General features: G+C 39.2%; 1 pseudogene; it reads right to left on the bottom strand.

Annotated features, from left to right (window-relative positions):
- The window catches only part of LOC101326621 (cytosolic beta-glucosidase-like), a 146,762-nt pseudogene that overhangs the window by 85,237 nt on the left and 48,095 nt on the right, over positions 1-13,430 (bottom strand).

Genomic DNA, 13,430 nt, shown 5'->3' with positions numbered 1-13,430 from the left:
CTTTACACTGATTTACATGAATTTCAGCTTTCAAAATCATTGGTCTTTCCTGAATGCAAATAGGCACATGGGAAAATTATATTAAGCTTGCACAATTGATCTTTCATCATTTCAAATGGTACCTTTGAACAGTTCCTGAAACGTCTGTCTGAAATACTCCTAGCGTTGAGCATCATCAAAAGATGTCGGGTCACCCTGGGGAAACCCATTCTCTGTGATGTAAATTACAGGGTTATTATACATATCCTGGAACAAGAAAGCAGAAGTTTTATTCCAAACAGATGTTAAAAAAAAAAAAAAGCTCATTATATCAGGTGCATTCCCCTCTACCTTCTCTAAACTACAACCCCAAAACTAGTTTTCATCAAATTGCACTGACCCTATTAACTTAATGTTCTGCGTGCTGACCTTTTATAACTAACAATGGAAAAGAAAAACTGTGCAAATATCCATGAATGACTTTTGTTATAATGAGAAGACAGAAGTATCTTTCTTCCATCAGCATCTGCTGATTGTCATTTCTCCTTAACCCCTTGGTCCCTCCCAGCAGCTACAGCCTCTATCCCCCCACACAGCAGGGATCCTGAAAACTGATACCTTAAAATTTTTAATTTCAGCTACCTGGATGCCATCCAGTGTAACAGAGACCCAAAAAGGATCCAGCTATTTCAACCCTTATTATCCCTTTTAGTAATTCCAGTTGTGACCCCAGCCTGAAAAATATGTCCAAGCTACTGTAGCCACAACTGAATTTAATTTAATTTAGGATTTAATTTAATCCTAAGTTTAATAATAGCTTTGAAGCCCTTTATCAGCTAGTTAACCTCCATCGACTTAAATCCTAATCATCTCTTCCCAGGCCAACAAATGTATATGCTATTGCCTAAATCATTCTTTGTTCGGGTTCTTATACACACAGAAATATGCCCGTCTGCCCATCTTCCCATGTTTGAATACACATGGACGCAAACAAAAGGTGCATTTACCTTAATGTATTTCAGTAGTTTACGTATTCCCCACGGCACCACATAGACCCAATCCAAACTTGTACAAGATGGGTCTGGAAAAACTTCAACTTCTGCATCCTGGAGTAAACCCAGTTCTCCTTTCTTATTCTCCTGGTACCTGACTCAGCAAGTCGTACAATTCTGCACAGCAAAGAAATCAGCAGTGCCTTTGATCACTTTATTCTCTTCTGTAAATTCTGGAAGCCTGGACGATGGATAAACTTGCTTTTTACTCGTGAGGGCAACCTGCGACTTGACAACTTCAGGATAATCGCCGTCAATAAATATGGGCTTAGCAAAGAAATCCAATTGGAAAGCCATGGCTCTTTTAGCTGCTTCCTGGTCAGACACTGAGTTGGGATCTGCTGGTTCCACCCAGCCAGCAAAAATTGAGAGAGACACCATACCTTTCTGCTCTTATCAGAATAAGGATTCATAGCTGTGCCAGGATCTGGCATGAGCTTTAATCAAATTATGAGCTGCCTGATAAAACTTTAGTTCCAACGTAAGGCACACCAAGAGGAAATGCACCAAACTCATATGCCAGCAGGGCAAAAATATTAGGCTCATTTATAGTGATCCACTGCTTGACTCAATCCCCAAATGTACTGAAGCAAAACTGGCATATTTGTCGAAGGGTTCAACGATTGCCTCTGACAACCAACCTCCTTGGTCTTCCAAGGCCTGAGGCAAATCAAAGTGATAGAGGGTCACTATGGGCGTGTCCCCATTTGTTAACAAATCATCAATGATCTTGTTGTAATAGTCAATTCCTAGGAGAAAAATAAAAGCATAAGAAAAGTTATTTTTAGTACATTGACAGTAAATAAGGATTGGGAGAGGATCAGGAATGATAATATCCTAAATAACTTTAAACCAAAATAAGGTTCATTACTTTCTACCTATAATCAATTAAAGGCTGGGAGGAAACATGAAGAAGTCCAAGGAAGACTGGCTGATCAGAGAGGGAAATGTGATGGGGCAACACGATTGTGGAAGATGTATGTTTTGAAAGGGATTCACTTGGGCAAGTCGGTAGCACTTAACTTTGTGTTATTGGCATGCTTATTAATATTATTTTATTTGTAGGGGGAAGGATAAATTAGGAGTTTAGGATTAACATATACACACTACTATATATAAAACAGATAACCAACAAAGACCTACTGTGAAGCACAGAGAACTATACTCAATATTTTATCCTAACCTATAAGGGAAATTAATCTAAAAAAATAGATATATATGTATAACTGAATCACTTTGCTGTGTACCTAACAAAACACTGTAAATCTACTTCAATTAAAAATTATAAATTTATATGTTCATATTAAAAAAAAGAAATTATTTTATTTGCTTGTTTGTATGTAGATCAACTCCACTTGAATACAAGCCCCCTGATAATAAGGGCCTTATCTATCTAATTTATCTCTGGATCCCCCAAATCCTGGGACAATCCCAGAAATTTAGTAGAGATTCAATAAATAGTTGTTGAATGAATGAACAGATTTCAAAAGTATTCAATATAAGTAAAGAAATTGGACCCAATGGCTGCCTTAGTGCTTCTCCAGACCCATCAGTCTCACAAGTCTAGGAAGAGAGACCCACTGATCATGCACAAGGGCTCAGCATCGGTCCCAGAGTGTGGGTTACAAGGGCAGTGAGCCAGGGACGTGGCACATTAAGGAATGCTCAGTTGGGGAGTTTGCTCTAAATTTCTGACATAGTCCTTGGGAATACACAGCTACCCTTGGCTCTCAGCTGATTCTCCCAGCACTGCCTGTGTGAGAGAGAGAGTTTTTGGATGTGGCAGAGTTCAGAAGAATGTTATTAAGTTGGACATGTTCTGCCTTAAAAACCAATGCCAAGAAGATGTTGGGTCTAACCTAACAATGACTGTCAACTTGGAAGAGACTTTCTGAGGAAAGGCTGATATTAGTTCTTCATGTGATTGTATGTCTAAGAGTATGGAGGGAAACTAAGCAAAGAAAAGAGAAGCTGTCCTGTTTTGAGAGGTTGTGAATATAACTAAATTCATATGTAGAACTGTATTGCATTCAAAGTTTGCATAGAAGCAGGGTCCCTTTATCTCTCTTTTTTTTAACTTATTATCTACCAATTTTAAATATAATAATTTAGATTTTTGCATGTGTTTCACTCATTCAATCATTAATTTATTCATTCCTCAAATACATATTTATAGAGAAACTACTATATGCTGGACTTACAAACGTAAGATAAACATTGTCCTTGTCCAAAGAAAACTTAAATTTTAGTTGGGACTACAGACAAATTCATAAGCAATTATCATACAATGTTATTATTAAAAATAAAGTACAGAATGCTATTTAAACATATGATAAGGAGTCCTTATCCCAAACTGAGGGCATCTGGAAATACATTCTGAAAGCAATGCAGCATAATGGTTTAAAAAGTGAACTACAGTGACAGGCTACCTAAGTTCTATCCCAAGGCCTTCACCCACTAGTTTGGTGACCTCGGGCAAGTTACTTTATCTCTCTGAATTATCTTTCCTTGTCTGTGAAATGTGGACAATAACAGAAATGTATTTCAATAATTGTTGTGAGAATTTAATGAGTTGATAAACCGAATATGCTTAGAACAGTTCTTGGCATAGTTAGCTATCATCCTAATAATTATTATTGTCATGAGTGACATCTAAGCTGATTTTCAAAAGATGAAAATAAATGACCCACATAAGGCAAGGAGGAGTGATCCAGGAAGAGAAGAAAGGGAAACAAATGTGCAAAAGTCCAAAGGAGGAATGGAAATAAACAAAGCCCACCCAAATGTGAGCAGCTTACTTATTCCAAGCTTGTTGTAGCAAGGAGTCAGCCATTATCACCTGCATTTGGCAGATAATTAAAGGCTATCAGGGAAGCAGGAAAGCTTTATTATTAAAAAAAAAAAATGGGGGGAGGATTCAGGTACTTTTGATTGAAGGTTGTTGGCACCGGGAGGCTGGAGGTAGGCTAACTAGAACAAGGGCATCCCAGGCAATTGGTCTGGGAAGCATATTTGGCTTTTTCCGGTTGGTTCTAAGTTCAAAGTAGGGGACAGAGGAGCAAAAAATAGAGAAGCTGGCAGTTGTTGACCACATTCTGACTATTCTAGGCCAACTGCTGCAGTGGGTGTCGTTTGGCTTCCTGAGCTTCTCTTGTGGATCAGAGTTCTATTGTCATGTATGGCCTGGCTTTTGTTTGTTTGTGTATTCATTCTCTTCTGGGAACTGCAAGTTCACCATAAGGAGAGTGTATAGCTCAGCAGAAGAGCAATAAGAATAGTGAGAGGTAAGCAGGGTAAGTAGAAGCCAAATTATGCAAGGTCATGTGTTGTCTGCCTATCTGTCTGTAAAAGCGGGTAATTTTTAACAACAGCTCACTTATTTTGCAAGCATGAACATAATGTGAATCGTGCATAACAACTCCATACTTGGAAGCCCCTTTTGTATGCCATTACTCTCTGGGTGGACATAATAAGCTACCACCCCCACCCCAGCCCCACAAGATGTCCATGCAGTAATCCATAGAATATGTGAATATGTTACTTTACTTTTTATGTTACTGCAAAGGGACTTTGCAGATGTAATTCAGGTTAAGGATCTTAAGATGGGAAGATTTCTCTAGATTGTTCAAGTGGGCCCAATCTAGCTGCATGAGTCCTTAGAAGTGAAAGAGGATGGCAGAAGAGTGGATCGAAGAGATGCAGCAACAGAAGAAGAGGCACAAGAGATGGCAGCATGAGAGGGACTCAACCTACTATTACTGGCTTTGAAGATGGAAGAAGGGAGCTACCGGCCAAGAATGCAGGTAGCCTCTAGAAGCTGAAAATGATCCTCAGCTCACAGTCATCAAAGAAATGGAGACTTCAGTCCTACAACCACAAGAAACTGAATTCTACCAACAAACTAAATGAGCCAAGAAGCAGACTCTCCCTTAGATCTTTGAAAAAGAATTGCAGCGCTGTTAAGCACTGTGGTTTCATCCAGGAGAGACCTGTGTCAGACTTCTGACATACATAACTCTAAGGTGATAAGTTTGTATTGTTTTAAGCAAGTAAGCTTGTAATAATTTGTCGCAGCAGCCAAGGAAAACTAGTATACCCACCAAAGTTTATAAAGCTTTTCTTTCCTCTCTCACTAAAAAAGCACTCTGCCATCCCATCTCTGGGCCTCTGCAAGCCCACATTTCCTCACTTGTAAAATGGAATATCCAAAGATTTGTATGATGGGATCATCTTGGTACTGGACTGTGTTAAGGTTTTTATAGCCAACGTCTTCCATTGGCTTTGAATATAAAAATAATATCAGCTTTAATGTTTTGCATTCATACTATATGTACATAACATCACACATTTTGTTTAATCCCCGCACTAAGCACAAGAGGTGGGCATTTTTAGTTTCAATAAACATATGAAAAAACTGAGATTCAGAGAGTGAGTACCGGACATAAAGCGACAATGTTGTCAGATGGCACAGCCAACATTTGAAGCCAGTCTGTCTCACTACAAAGACTGAGCTCTTCCCACTACAACATTCCCCTTCTCACACAAATGTTTCAGATCCAGAAACATGGTGATACTGTTTCCCTAGCCTTAATAATCACCACTTTGGAGCTGATTCATAATATCAGGGTTTTTTATTTTTAATTTCTGGAATAATCAATGATTTATAAGCATCATTAGATACGGCACTATCATTAATGATGGCAATCAATGTAATTCAAACAACATGATGATCTGCAATTGAATTGAAGATAAAAGTTTTTAAGTAAAACTTTGTTTTACTCGTCAACATGGCAGAGCAACAAAGCATTGCATACTTAATATTTATCATCCCGGAACCGAGCACTTTACTTCTGGTTTGTACAGTTTATTCATTGTTGTAATGAAACTTTCCCATGAGGCAGTGGAGTGAGGCTTTTAAGAGCAGAGCTCTGGAGTCAGACAATTCAGTCAAGGGATTGTGGCCAAATCATGTGGCCTCCCTACACCCACGTTTCCTCATCTGTAACAGAGGAATATTAATAGTGCCACCTCAGGAGTGGTTAAGCTTTGAATGAGAACAATAGAGACTGCTTTAGCTTTATCAGACTCACACAATTCAGGGTAACTAATCCTATGCATAAACATGTATTTTTAAATGATCATCTGTTACTAATCTAGGGAGCATGAAACCCTGAGAGGTCATTTGGACCCTGTTCTGCATCTGGATATTTAGGGCCGGGTTATTTTCAGTATTAAAATCTCCACAGCCTTCTTTCGTAGTTACTATCATCGTCTCTGTTTTAATTAAACCCACTTCTTATTTGATCTTTGAAAATATGAAGCATATTTAAGTTAAAGGTCTTTTGGAAATAGGGAAAAGAAGCCCACTCACATTAACTCAAATGTAAAGGTGACATTAGAGGTAGAAGGCTGGTTAGTATGTGATGCAGTGGGCATTATTTGAAATGAGTGATGTCAGATACCCAATGACAGGAAAAAAATCACACTGGAACTTAAAGGAATTAAAGCTGGGAGCTGAGAAAATCTTGCCTCTCAGGAAAGACTGATGTCTCCCATCCCAACTTCCTGCTCAAAGAACCAGCTTCCTTTGTGCATCCAATTTGCTATGGTCTCAAAATGGCCATCCCATCTGCCAATGACACCTCATAACCTTAGTGCCTACCCCCACCAACTCAGCCTCTCAGCTCCTCAATTCCAAACATCCCTGAGAGAGGAAGGCAGTTGAGCAGGATTATCTTTTTTAATGAAGTTAAACAAATTATATGTCACAGGAAAATAAGTCTTTCCCTCATCCAGTCAGCTGCGGCCAAGAGCAGAGCAGGATTATGTAGAACAAAGAAATGGGGAAATTTGCTTAGAAGGGGATGTGGCTGAAACTTGCAAAGATGATGTCTCAGTCCATAAAATAACTACACTGGAACTCTCCTAGTCAAACTGTAAATGTCTTAACATAGAATTAATTTTGACCAAGTGCCCACCATGTGTCAAACACATAACTCTCTAGGTTCACTCCTTGCTAGACCCACACCACCCATTTCTTTCACTGACCTATCTTCTCTTGACAAACTGACTGTGTTAGTTTCCTATTGCTGCGGTAATAAATTACCACAAATGTAATGGCCTAAACCAACGCCGAGTTATTATCTTACAGTTCTGGGCATCAGATGTCCAAAATGGTTCTCACTGAGCTAAAATCAAGATGCCAGCAGAGCTGTATTCCTCCTGAAGGCTCTCAAGAAGAATCCATTTCCTTGCCTTTTCCAGCTTCTAGAGGCTCGTGGCCCCTTCTTCCATCATCAAAGCCAGCACTGAAACATCTTGTCTCCTGTCTGACCTCTGCTTCAGTGTTTATATCTTCTCTCTCTGGCTCTGATCCTCTTTCCTCCCTTTTTTAAGCATCTGTGTGATTACAGTGGTACCATCCAGATAATCCAGGATAATCTTCCCATCTAAAGATCCTTAACTTAATCACATCTGTAAAGTCCCTTTTACCATGTAAGATAATATATTCACAGTTTCTAAGAATTAAGACATGGACACTTTGAGGGGCCATTATTCAGCCTACCTCACTGCCCGACTTAGAGTAGGAGATTAATAAATGTTTGTTTAGTTATTTACTTAACTACCATTCCTGCTAACTGTGCTCATATTTTAAATCTTAAAGTGCAAAAGAAATTCTGCATAACCATTCCTTTTCCTTTTTATTTCCAATACTTGGGTCTTTTGCTAATCACCTGAAACTTACATTTGCAGCAGATATGAAAATGCACTTGAACAGTTGAGAAATATAGAAAAATGTGATTTCAGTTGCCAGCTCAATCTCTTCTTGTTAAACCTCAAAACCTTGACATTTGAAAGAGAAAGACTGTGTAACAGTGACATTTTGTAAAATATTCTTCCAGCTTGGGAACACAGGATTTTACTTACAAGTTTCTAAATGTCCTCTCATCAAGCTTTAAAATAGGGAGTCAAATACAAAAACAGGAGTTTCTTGGAAAAGATAGTGACAAGGGTTCTCTAATTCTTTACATGCTCTTTGAGAAAATGTTTAAACAGAGAAAACAAATGATGGCCTTTCTGATCTAAAACAGTTCCAATTGCTTCAACAGATCACTGCACAAGAATGAGCAACCACTTATTGAAATTCTGCCTACTGGAAGCACTTCCATCGCCCTTTTGTTCATAGAAAAGTCTGTAATGTTAATCAGCTATGGGCTTTACAAAAGCTCGTGCCAAACATGAAAAGCTTAGTGCTGGGAGCACGTGATCCCCACGTGAGAATTGCACAAGTGAATCCTTCACGTTGTCCAGGTGGCCCCAGTGACTCCAGACACCACCACCACTACCCTCTAGCTTTTCTGCTGCCCTGCTCTTGCATTCCTGATCTACAGTGAGCTCCATGAACTCCTGTGTATCTTAAGTTGGTGTTAAATAACTGGATATGTTGGCGTACAGGTCCACAATCCTTTATATGAAAATCTTGGCAGCCATGTGTTCAGAATTTGAGGATTTTTAGAAAAGAAACAGAGTCCATATTACGTATTAAGTTTAACACCCCCAGTGGGTGTGGGTCAGTATCCCTTAATATTTCTGCAGTAAACTAGATAAATAATCTCACCAAGCAAAATGAACTGAGATGATAAAAAACTTTCCCATCAACTCAGGTCAGCTTTTGCTGCTAAATCTGTTTTAGAAAGCTTACTAACTTACTAAACCTAAACTTACTAAAATGGATTCAATATTCAGAACCTTTTGGATTTTAGAACTTCACATAAGGGATTATGGACCTATATTACAAGTTTGTGGGGTTTTCTTTTTTAATTTTTATGTTGTTTACCATCCAAATGGAAGCTCAGTTAAAAACTCCAAACTGCTAGAATCATAGGCTAGAACAGTGGAAAGAGTTTTAGTAATTCAGTGCTTCCACCTCATGTTACCAACAAAGAAATTGTAGCACAAAGAATACTAGTGGTTTGGTAAGGTTGTAAATGTCTCTGGATCCTACTTTTTGACATCAGACAGACCTAGGTTGAACTCAGCTCTAACTAAATTTGTCATCTTGGCAAATTTATGCCCAGCCTTACACCCCAGATTACCATGATTCTCTCTATTTAGGGAGGGCCCTCTTTCACAGGGCTGTTCAGAGCATTAAATTTGCAAAAGCAGGTGCAGTGCTTGGCATAGTGAGTTGCACATACTACATGCTCAATAAAAGGCAACCATTACTGCCCTTAGAGTGATCTGTATGGTTATTATTGACCTAATTCAATTAAATTCAGTTAAGTGTTTACTGAATTCATCCCTGCAAGACACTGTTCTAGGCCACAGGGGTGAACAAGGCAGAATCATCTCCTTTTTATCCTGTAAAAAATTCCAGGGATTCTCTTATCTTCATTTTGAGTATGTAGACAGAGTCCCTGACACACAGTAGACACTTAATATATGTTTGTTGGGTTGAATTAAACTCAAAGTGCTCACAGTCTAGCAGGGGAATTAATAATGCCAAGAGCAAAGAGTGGAAGAAAGACCCTAAGAGTTTTTCAATGTGCTATGGGAATTTTTTTTTTAAGATTTCTTTTGTCTTGGAATAGGGAAAGACTCTAAAGAAGAGGAAACATTTGTGCTAGCCCTTAACAGTAGAATAAACATTCAGCGGATATAGTTGGGAGTTTTTGTAAAAGGCCAATCCAGGCAGGAGGAAGAGCTTAGGAAAATTTCTACAAAGGTGGAAAATCGCATAGCATGTTTAGTAAGTAATGGGTTATGTGCTTAGGGCCTTGCGTGGAGGAATTGCATGGACCACGTGCATGGGTGATTCAGCCTAGAATGCTTCAGAGGTGAATTAAGACTAAGTCAAAAACTGGAATGATATATGAAGGAGTTTAAATGACAAAAAAGAATTTTTTATCTTGCTTTGCTTTAGCAGGAGATGATGCAAGCCACCATGACTTGGGCCAAGCTTTCAGAAAATTGCTGTGGTGGTATTTTGTATGAAGGATTAAAGGACAAAGAAAGAGAGTGAAAGTAGGTATAACCATCAAGGGTATATCAAAAACATCTAAACCAGGGCAGGGACAGAGAAGAAGGCTAGAAGGGGAGAAGTTAAAAAGGCATAAGAAGAATGGATCATATTTGGCAACCAATTAGATGTAAGAAGCAAAGAAACGAGAAGATTCAGAGATTACGCTTAGTTTTTAATCCTTGAGGGTTATGATGGTGCCAGAGAAAAGAGAGGGTACAGATGATGGATTAGAATGGTGGGAAATTATGAGTTAACTTTTAAACTGAATAACAAATTACCTACTGTTCAAAGTCAAAAAATAAAACTGGCAGGTGATGCCAAGAAAGTAGACCTTCAACGAAGAGTGGTTAAAAAAAGAGGCTAATGTCTTTAGAATCAAGTCATGAACCTGCTAATCTTGTATTGTCCTTATCTGGGGGAGGCTACTTTAAGGCCATGTGCTACGGGTGAGTGCATAAATTGTGGTTCCATTTCACAATGCAGAGATTTCCCCACCTTACAGTGCAAGTGCACAAGTCCACCTAGGAACTGTTATCACAGGTTGTTCTTACTACGTAGGAAATCAGATAACTTACTCAAAAAGAACCCCTCAATATCTATGCCGGCCCTTTGGGCTGGAGGCGTAGCAAGGCAAGCAGGTGACTTCATGCACAACCTTGCAGTTGTGAGATGCTGAAAGTACATGCCTCTCAAATTTTCCACGTTAGGTCCCTCCTTGCCTCACCTAGTCCCAACCCTGGGAGTAATGTGAAATCTTTTCCAGAACAAAGGAGCCATAACGGTTCTTTATTAAGAAGTCTTTAAATTGTGATGCAGGGGTTACAAAGCTTTTCCTATAAAGGACCACATAGTAAACATTTCAGGCTTTGCATGCTGTACGGTCTTTGCCCCAACTATTCAATTCTACCATTACATTGGGAAAGCAACCAACTATACGTAATGAACGGGCACAGTTGTATTGCAATAAAACTTTATTTAAACAAAATAGGAATCAGGCCAAGTTTGGCCTCAGGTCATAGTCTGTCAACCCTGTTGTGTGGAAGGAGCTAGCCAGACCTTAGGCTTAAATTCCAGATCCACCAAAAAATACAAATTTACAAAATAACTGGATTTGAACATGCACCTCTGTAAAATGTGATACTTATATCTTCCTCATTGATTTGTGGGGTTTAGAGAAAATGTATGTAAAATGCCTTATAAATAAGGACAGTGGTCTTTTTCATTACAAGGCATAATATGAATAATAACTAACACTGAATGCTTTTACGCTATACCAGCTACTACTGTGTAAAGCACTTTAAAAGATTATTTCATTTAATCTTCCAACAACACTCTGAAGTAGGAGCTATTACAGTATCCCTTTCTACTCACGGGGAAACTGAGGCACCAAGCCATGCCCAGGAGATGCTTATACAGATAGTGTGACGTCGCTGGCACTTAATCCCAAGTAAACAGATTCCAGGGGCTCCGGTGCTAACCTCTGTGTTAGTTAATTAGCTCCACTAATTCAGCTTCAATTGAAATGCTCGGAATCTTCTCAAGTTCCGCAGGGCTCTTCATGACTCATCACAGCATAACACAACTGAAAATCGTTTATACACAACTTCTGGAAATTCACCTTCAGGTCAACAGTCAAATAACCTCTTGCATAAATAAAACACTTATTCCAACCCCCTTCCTGCCCATCTATTTCCACCCCTCCCAACAAAGATCTCCAGTTGAGGGAAGCCATAATAGTCCTGAGAAAGCTAATGCAAACCCATTTCAAAAAATTTATCCTATAATCACTCTAAAAACTTGCAATTTCAAAGCAACACTGCAGAATAGCATCCTGGATTAATTATGCCAGGCTGTAGCAATAACCTTGAATTAAAGCTGCAACCTTCTATTTTTAAGAAACACTTGCCTTTCTGGTTGATGAAACCTGTCGTCCCATCAGGTAACAGACGTGACCAGGAAAGAGAGAAGCAGTAATGAGTCAATCCAAGCTGTTTGATACATTTCAAATCTTCCTCCCACAGAGTGTAGCTGCCACAAGCTACATCGCCAGTCTGGTTCTTGAAAACTCCGTCTCTTCCCTGATGGGTGAATGTGTCCCAGACACAAGGGCCTTTTCCATCTGTATCCCAGCCTCCTGAGAAAAAGAAGAAAATGAAACAGTTACACTCTTGACATCAAGAGGCATATGTGGAATGTAAATATTTGTCACCCAAAGAACATCCCTCATTAACTCAATGTATCATATTGGTAACTTTAAAATATGCCTTTAAAATAACATGCATGAGTGGGTTATGTGTTCAGCTGTCCTTGATCCCTGAAGCTGACTGGTGGCAAATGAAAAATTGTTGCATAATGCTGTGGCATAGCAGGCTTTCACGGTTCATTATCTGAAGATCTCCCAGCTGGTAGACAGAGGCAGGGCTCAGCTTATGAGTGTCTGAATTGAAAACATCTCCTCCTTGTGAACATTTCTCCTGGCCATGACTGACATGCCTTGTCCTTGTTGTGCACAAAGCAGTCTCGGGACCTTATCTTTGACCCCTGACACCTGAACCCTATCCTCCTGTCATCTGACCATGGAGCCTGAGATGGTCTAGGCAACTATTGTGGAGAGGAGGTTAGTTTTTGCCACTGTTGGGATGATATTGGTATCCTACATTCATTCCTTCATACCTCCCTTAATTCAGCAAATGCAATGTGTCAGGCTCTGTGCTAAGCACAGTGGCTATCACGGTGAACTCTGCTGTGCTTCGGGTCCTTGGAGAACTTACACGCAATTATAAAACAGCTAATGTAAGGACCATTGCATGAAAGCCAGGGAGGGGCGTTTATCCAGATGTGGGCAGGAGTCCGAAGTCTCTTAGAGAAACGGCTTCTAGGCTGAAATCTAAAGGAAATGTTGACTCATCAAGGTGAATTTCTCAGAGGTGGGAGTGGGGGGAAAATTTAAAAAAAGAGGAGCCAGGGTCAGAATAAGCCCAGAGGTAAGAGAGAGTGTCACATATTAAAGGAACAGAAGGTAAAAAATTACATTAGATTTGAAATCCCTATTCACATAGAAATTTTGTTTAAAATGATAGTTAGAATCCATTTTATGGTACAAAGGGGTAATGTTAAAAATCTCATGACTCCCTAATTCTACTTCTAAGGGCATAGGTTAGAGGAACGCTCATGTATTTTCACAAAGAGATTATATGAGATTATTGAGGCAGAGTTTTCTGTAATAACAAAATCCTGGAAACAACCTATTTCCTATCAACAGTAGAACAGATCATTAATTTTGGGTACATCCATAGAGAGGAAACACTAATCAGCTATTAAAGTGAATGAATCAGAGCATAGATACCCCTCTTCTCTGGTCTGAATGTCTGTGTCCC

The sequence above is a fragment of the Tursiops truncatus genome, chromosome 5 (assembly GCF_011762595.2).
Source record: "Tursiops truncatus isolate mTurTru1 chromosome 5, mTurTru1.mat.Y, whole genome shotgun sequence".
Taxonomy (NCBI): domain Eukaryota; kingdom Metazoa; phylum Chordata; class Mammalia; order Artiodactyla; family Delphinidae; genus Tursiops; species Tursiops truncatus.
Note: the sequence above shows the minus strand (reverse complement) of the source record. Positions and strands in the feature narration are given on the sequence as shown.